This window comes from Gossypium arboreum, chromosome 13, assembly GCF_025698485.1.
Source record: "Gossypium arboreum isolate Shixiya-1 chromosome 13, ASM2569848v2, whole genome shotgun sequence".
In the NCBI taxonomy this organism is placed as follows: Eukaryota; Viridiplantae; Streptophyta; class Magnoliopsida; order Malvales; family Malvaceae; genus Gossypium; species Gossypium arboreum.
The window spans coordinates 107,164,875-107,173,016 of record NC_069082.1 but is presented as its reverse complement, the minus strand read 5'-3'; positions in this window follow the sequence as shown (position 1 = coordinate 107,173,016).

Genomic DNA, 8,142 nt, shown 5'->3' with positions numbered 1-8,142 from the left:
GACAAAACGGACCAAATCAATAAGATCACACGGCCTAAGCCTTACCACACGGGCTGCTCACACGCCCGTGTCCTCTGAGGGTGTCGACTAAGGCTCTCACGATTCACACGGCCTGGCCACTGACCCATACGGCCGTGTGCAATTTAACGGATCAAACACGGCCTGGCAAACATGTCACACGGCCGTGGCACACGGGCGTGTCCCTTTTTCAAAGAGTTGTATTTTATATAGAAAAGGGTACTTAGGGAGGAAGAAAGCTAATCTAAAGCCTATATAAACACCCTAAGTGTGACCTAATAAAGGGGCCTCTTCCAGAACTTTTCGGGAATACAGAACCACACACCAAGAATTACTTGATGGAATCCAGACAATCCATCCCAAAAGCCGGAGCTACTCCAAGACTGAAGATTTCTTTCAAAATTCCTTCAGGGGTTTTAGAGTTTTCTTCATGTTTTGTTATTTTTATACTTTTGAGATGTACTCTTATTTTATTATGAACTAAACCCCTTAGATACCTAAGGGGGATAAAGCCTATGATGGATCTTGTTATTATTATCTGAACTGTATGATAAATACTTGATTTGTTCTTAATTATGTGTTCTTAATGCTTGAGTTAATATTTCGGGTATTAATTCATGATTTGATGTGCTTATGCAGAGGAGGAATAGACCCTGCCTAAGAGTAGATTTGGCATAATTAAGCGGAGCTAATCGAACGCCTAGAAATAGGGTTACGAGATTTTTTCGGATTAGGGTGAAACCTAATATGGTAGTCCATAGAGTGATTTACTGCTTCCTTAGGGGTTTTAATTAAGAAAGAAATTTCGATTAAATCAACTGAGGGTTAGACATTATTAGTCTCAAAAGGGATAATAACATAGGTTAGGGAGTCTCATGGATCAAGTCAAGTGAGTAAATTGTCCGGTTTAGAGTCAGATAACAAGTGAAATCTAGGTGGATTCCTCCTTGGGTGTCGTCTTTATCAATTGCTTCTCTTCAAGTCTTTTTCCAAATTTTCTCTTCGCTTTAATTAAATTAGTTAATTAGTTTAGATAATTAGTTTAATAAAAAAATCCTTTTATTCCTAGGATAGATAATAAAAAGATAGTTATTACTGGTACTTTTGGTTCCCTTGGGTACGATATCTCGGTCCTGCCGTTACTATACTATTGTTCGATAGGTGCACTTGCCTTTTCGTCGTGATAATAGTTAGTCTATGTTTGATCTTCATTATAAATATTTATTACTTGTTACGAATCACGCGATCAATAATTAATGAATTATTTTTATTAACCAATCTTGGTGGCAAACCAAATTGAGCCTTTTTGGCGAGTTACCTGTAAAGCCTTTAAGACGAGTTATTTGTGAAGCCCTTGTGGAAAATTATCTAAAAAACTTATATGACATATTATTTGGGAAGCCTTGGTGGTGAGGTTATCTTGGAAACCTTTGTGGCAAGTCATCTGGAAAACTTGTAAGACGAATTCTGTAACGCCTAAGTGGCGATTTATGAGTTCGCCTTTAGGGAAAAATCTGCGTATGCCTTTCAGGCATTTTTTGAACGAGTTTTCGGTAGTATGTTCAACTAGTGAAATAACCATTGCAATTCACCAGGATAGAAAGCTTGGCGTATTCAAAATCATGGGTGGTGTAAATGTCTACCAAACCTGGGAATTCTCACATTATGTATTGAAGCCATTTGGGATTCTTTTGGATGATCTAAAATATTGCATTTATCGGAATAAGTTCGTTGTTTGGATCTATTTGAAAATATGGCGTGACTTGCATTCTGACAGCCACCAGAACCAGCATAAGAATTTGCCAAGAGAGTGTCTATATGTATATCATTCTAAGGAATGTACCCAACCTCTATCTTCAAAGAGATTATGAAAAAGGATTCGTAATATGGTGTGAAATCTGTGATCCGCCAATCGAGCTGAATGTGCATAAGGGGGTCAAGCGCGGAGGTTGGCGTATAGTTATCCGCCAGGAATCAAAAATGTATCCACTAAGGTCTAAAAGGAAGTCCAGAATCCTTAAGCCGAGGAATTCAACAACATCATTTAAAGGTAATATTGGTTGGGACTCACTAAATTTCATTGAACTTACAAACATCTATTTGTAATGCAGGTTCTTAGAATTGAACCAGTGCGCCAAGATGGACCAAGCCAAGAATGCTCCAAGGTGGCAACACGAAGAGCGATATTATGCATACAGAAGGACATTTTTGGGAATATGGAAAATAGCACTCTATGCCATGATTAAGTATGGTTTAACAAATTTAAGTTGTAATGTCTTATATTTCTTTCGAGAATCTATTATAATTAATAAACGTTTCCTTCAAATATTTTGACTTAGAATAGAAAATAAATAAATAAGAAGTATGGTTTAAGTTGTAATGTCTTATACTGTTTCTCAGTATGGTTTTCACCAGTTGTAAATTTTTTGTTAAATATTTAAGTATTGTGGTATCCTATATTCGGGTCCAATAAATCAGATTGGGTATGGGGTGTTACACTAGGAATTTAACCAATTCTTTCTTAATTAGAATTAATATATTTTCCTTTCTCAAAGTTCCAATAGAATTAGAATTCCACTATCTCTTTCTATTATTTTCCTAATTAGATTTTCATATTGTCCCTTTTCAAATCCTCATAGAATTTTCTCTCCATCTTTTTATTTTTTCTATTTTTCTATTTTTTCCTTTTTTTTACACCATATTTTCATCTTAATTGTGGTTGACTATCTTGTTTTCCCAAATCAAATCATCCACGTTCAATTATTTTTTATCGATTTTGTAATTTCTATGAATAGCTTTCATATCCTTACCAAGAAATGGTAAGTACACCTCGTTTCGGTGATTGGATCTCATATTTCCGTAATATTACTATTTGATGCTAATCTTTCATTTGACTAATCAATATTTTTTGGATCTTGTCAAATCTTTTGCAAATATTGCCAATCTGGACACAAATTGTTAATTTGTGTGTAATGTCGATTACAGGACCTAATTCAGGTGCATCGGACTAGAATCAAGCGTAAGGAACGTCAACCAAACCCCTGGTGAAAGGTGTGTGTCTTTTCGAAGTGAATTGGTGGTGACCATGTGTAGGATTAGGGCAACATGGTCTCCTGCACGAGCATGTGGACACACGACCATGTGCCCCTACAAACCCTAGGCTAGTTCGTGAACCAAATGACTACAGCTATTTCACATGGCCTACCACACGGTCATGTCCTTCTTCTAAGGTTGTTTTAGCATTTGACACATGGCCACAATCTGTTACACAGCTTGGTCACATGACCGTATAACCCTTTCACACGGCCACGAGACCCTTACACGGTCGTGTGACCCCTGTTTTACAGTTTTACCAAAAAATTTATTATATGTGCAGTTTAGTCCTTGTATATTCCTTAAATTGTTTATAGAGTTTTTATTCACTCAATTAAGTCTCTGATATTGTGTTTATTTTGGAATCTATAAATTAATGACTAAAGTGCTATTGTATATAGTATGAAAAGTGAACATTACATGCCTATTGTCAATGTGATACCGATAAACTGTTAATGTCAATATTGTTACCGCCCTACTGAGTACATGTTATGCATGACATTGCCAATGTTGAATTGAATACATGTTAAGCATGTCCACTGCTAGTGTTGAACTGAATACATGTTAGGCATATCTACTGTTCTTGCATTGTTTTGTTACAAAGCATGTTATATTGCATTGCATGGTGTGGGACAATATGTATAGAGGAAGGATGGCAGTTTATCTACAAATGTTTTATCTAAAAATACTAGTGGTTTACCCATAATTTTTACAACAACGTGGCAGTTTATCTGAAAATCAGCAGTGGTTTATCCACAACCTAGTGTGTACGGATAGATGAGTTCAGGGGAACTTCCATTGAGGTGTGTAACAGAGTTGGGTAAGATTTTTCTTTTGATATACTGAAACTGCATTTTCATTCATAAGCATGTGTATACAAAACTGTGAATGTTGAAATACTATAGTGACGTGTTGATTTATAAAACTGTTATTGTGACTTTCTATACGAATGTGATTGTTTTAAAGAGTTATTATTTTGTATGATTTATCTACTATTTTACATCGATTTTCTTGTAATTGGACTCACAATGAGCTTCTTAAGCTTACTCCCCCTTTAATTTCCATCTTACAAATAACCCACCAGGTTAGGACGAGGACAAGGCATCCGGGAGGTCTTGGCTTAGAAAATTAATTTTTAAAAAGTTCTTTAGATTTGTTATTTGCAATTTTCGTTACGTAGAAAACTATATTGTTTCATTTAAATTGTGGCATGGGACATAAGTTCGGGTTTATTTGGCATGCATGACATTTATTTTGATTTAGGTTATTGAAATATGGATTACTAATTAATCATGCATAAAAATTTGGTTTCTATTAAACTTATGTTAAATATCACTTTTTCTGTTGCATAGTTACGTAAATGAGATTTGAAAAACATATAATAAGTGAAATTGACTTTTACTAAGTGAACCTTAAATTCTATTATTTTTGGGAAAATTATATCTTTTAGTAAAATAGAAAATAACACTCTAAGTTTTTCTTAAAAAATAAGCAAATGCTTTAAACAATGGTTTTATAAACCCTGATCGTTATTAGGCCATTTCAATGGCCAATATAATCTTTTGAATTTAGACTTCTCATCTAGGTCGGGTTGAGGGGGTTACAAGGAGGCTCGAGTCAAGCATGTTGTAGCCGAAGGCAATAGTCTCGTGTAACCCAACCTGTCGTGATGCCAGTTCCCGAGACCCAACATTCAGCCTCACATGGAAACTCATATCATCTAGAGATGGGCGGTTGCAGTTCTAGTCATCAATAGCAACAACCACCTTTGATCAAAGGATATCTTTGACTTGGCACCTCCATATTCACAATACCCCACCACCCCATTGATTCGACATATGATTTTACCTGTTTCTTGAATACATCTCAAGGAACATTAGATGTTGAGTGTGTCAGCCTGAGTGCGTATGATTTGGACAAATAAGATGCACCCTAATGCTGACGAAGGCCGCCGTAATGTTACACATCAGGGACAATGCTCAAGTCTCGTATAATTTGTGGTATAAGTAAAATTCAGTTGATAATTTTTTTGTAACTTTTTTTTGTACTTGTAAAATTGAGTGGAATGGGAAAAATATTTCTTCGATGCTAAATAAATATTATAAAAATATTAAATAATATTTTGAAAAATGGTAAACAAATGTTATATGAGTAAAACAAATATTCCTTAATATGATAAACAAATATTATATGAGTAAAACAAATATTCTTTAACATGGTAAACAAATATCTTACGAGTAAAAAATTTATTTCTTAATATGGTAAACAAGTATTATACTGAGTATAAAAATTTTTTCTTAACATGCTAGACAAATTTTATACTTAATATTATACCAATATTGAAACAATATTTCATCAATTGATAAAAAATTTATATTTAATAGAAACAAAATATTTCTTAAGACGCTAAACAAATATTTTGCAAATACTAAAAAAATTTTCATCAACTGCTAAAAAAATATTATACAAATATGGAAAAAATATTTCTTCATATGCTAAACAAAAATTATACGAATATGATTTACGACAAATTGATGTGGCAAATTAGGCTTTCTCAGCATACTTAAAGAGCTTGTTTTCAAGCAAACTAGCGTCTTTCACATAGTTTTTTTTGCAATTTTTATATTTTTAGTTAATAAGTAAAAATGTCTCGTTTTTACTCATTTTATGACTCAATTTGGCCAATAGTTCCATTGAGGGGTCAAACGTGTGATTGAGTGGTGCATGTTGGAGGTTGAAAACGAGCGAAATGGGACCAAAAGAAAGGGTATCGTGATATCCACACCTTCGAATCACAATACCTCCAATAGTGTAGAAGATTGAAGACACCCTTCAGTGACATCGCAATATCCTTTTTGGGTATTGCGATATCCACCATTCAAAGAAGACCCCAAAGCTTGACACGGCCCAATATGTCGCAATATCCTCTTTTTAGTATCGTGACATCAACATCGTCAGGGGAACAAACTTGGACAAAAAGGGTAGTCTTTGTCCACTTTGTCCACCAATCACCCAAGGCTCGTGTAAGGGCATTTTTGGCAATGAAAACTCATCAGAAGTCAGCTTAAAAGAACCAATTTTGGCTGAGAAGGAGAGACACACACATTAGCTTAGTTTTAGGTTTAGTTTTTTCTTAGTTTTTCTGCATTTTTTCTAAGGTTTTCATTTTCTCTTCTTTTTTAGTTTAGATTTTATTTTTCTGCATTTACTTCTTATTCTTGGTGTTCTTAGTGTTATTTAAGTTAGTTATCACGGTAGCTTACAATTATCTGTAGCTTACAATTATTTACACTTTCAGTCCTCGTGTGTTGGTTGTAAGACATTTTTAGCTTTACTTTAATTTATTTTAATTTCTTTAAATTTAAATTTGTTAAAGTTAGTTCCTTTTATGTTATTTGCTTTAGATTTTCTTGTTGAATGCTTTAGTTTCATGTTCTTTAAGTTTTCTTGCGTAAAAATTCCAACTTTTATATTTTTTAAGCTTTAGTTTAATAGTTGTTTTGTTTTTCATTTCCATGTTCATCCTCTTTATTTTTAGCATGAGTAGCTAAACCTAAAAGGGGGTTGTTTGATGGAGATATGGGTAAGCTAATTTTTGGACCAATGACTAAATTGTAATAAATTAGACTAAATCGAATAGACTTAAAAACTTAGGAACTGACGCCCCTAAGGGAATATCTAAGCAAGTGAGATCAAAAAGTAATCTTGTTGTGCACCCGTTCATTAGTCCTGGATTAACCGGTAAGATCGATAGATAAATCAAAACTAATTCGTTTAAGTTGGTAAATTTGAGATCAAAAGATAAATGGAGCCACTTAGTAATTTAAGTCCCTTGTTCGAGAACCGGTGAGCCACATCGAAATCAACCAACCACCACTAGTCATTTATTTGGTTAATTTCTTAGTTTCGTACTCTTTACAACTTAGTCCCTAGATTAGCATGATTAATTTTATTCCATAAATTGCTTGTTATGATTTGTCGTATTATAAAATCGTATCGGTAGTCGCTTAGACTCTCTTGAGTACACTATATATCACTTAATCTCCATCTTCTTTGGGTATGATCCTTAGAATACTCTAATGTTCCATTGTAACACTACAAATATTACAACTGACTTGTACGCATGGAGTAAAATCATGCTTTAAAATTTATTTTATAAAATTGTTGTTTTATGCGCACGCACGCAAAGCCGGTCAAAATACAAATATGTTAGGAACACAAAAAAAAATTAATAAAAAAATCACAAATAATAAATTAATCGTAACTAATTAAAAATTATAGAACTTGGTACTCATTGTAACATCGGGTACATCATTCTAGCTTCTCCCCAACTGAGAAGATTGACCGGCATGGCAAGTACGATGTGGGAAAGTGTTCTGACTGTGGCCAATTGTTTTGAATGGTCTGCAACGGTTAGTTTTAATCGTTTTCGTGATGTTCACGTCATCACGAATCCTTACCACTTGCAATCGACCTTTGGGTACCCTACGTAGTCCAGAGTCTAATGGCAACTCGAATGCAAGTAGAGGCACTTCCTAATTCGAGACATTTGGCAATACGGGAAATTCATTCCCCCAAACACGCAATGTACATTCTAGCATGTAGACTTCGTCGATGTATTGTTCAACATTCAGATTGGCGGACGCACACGCTGCGTGGACATGTACACATGGATATCGAAAGGTCTGGAACTTCCCACACTCGTAGCGAATGTTTCAAAGATCAAATCCATATGACCTAGTCGGTACCCTCGCGTGACTCGCGTGACAGTCAATGTACTTTTGCACCTAAAAAGTTTCTATCTCCTGGGAATACAGTTCTACATTTATCGACTGTGCCTTCCAAGTGTTGATTTCCATAGCCTTCCTAATCTCATCCACGTACACGTGCCTGGCCTCTATCTATTTCACTTGTCTCAAACCCATTTTTCACATCAATGTCACTAGCCTATAGAACGTTGCTAATAAAACAGATGAAATTGGAAAATGAGGTATACGCTTTAAGATGGAGTTAACCGCCTCTACAAGGTTG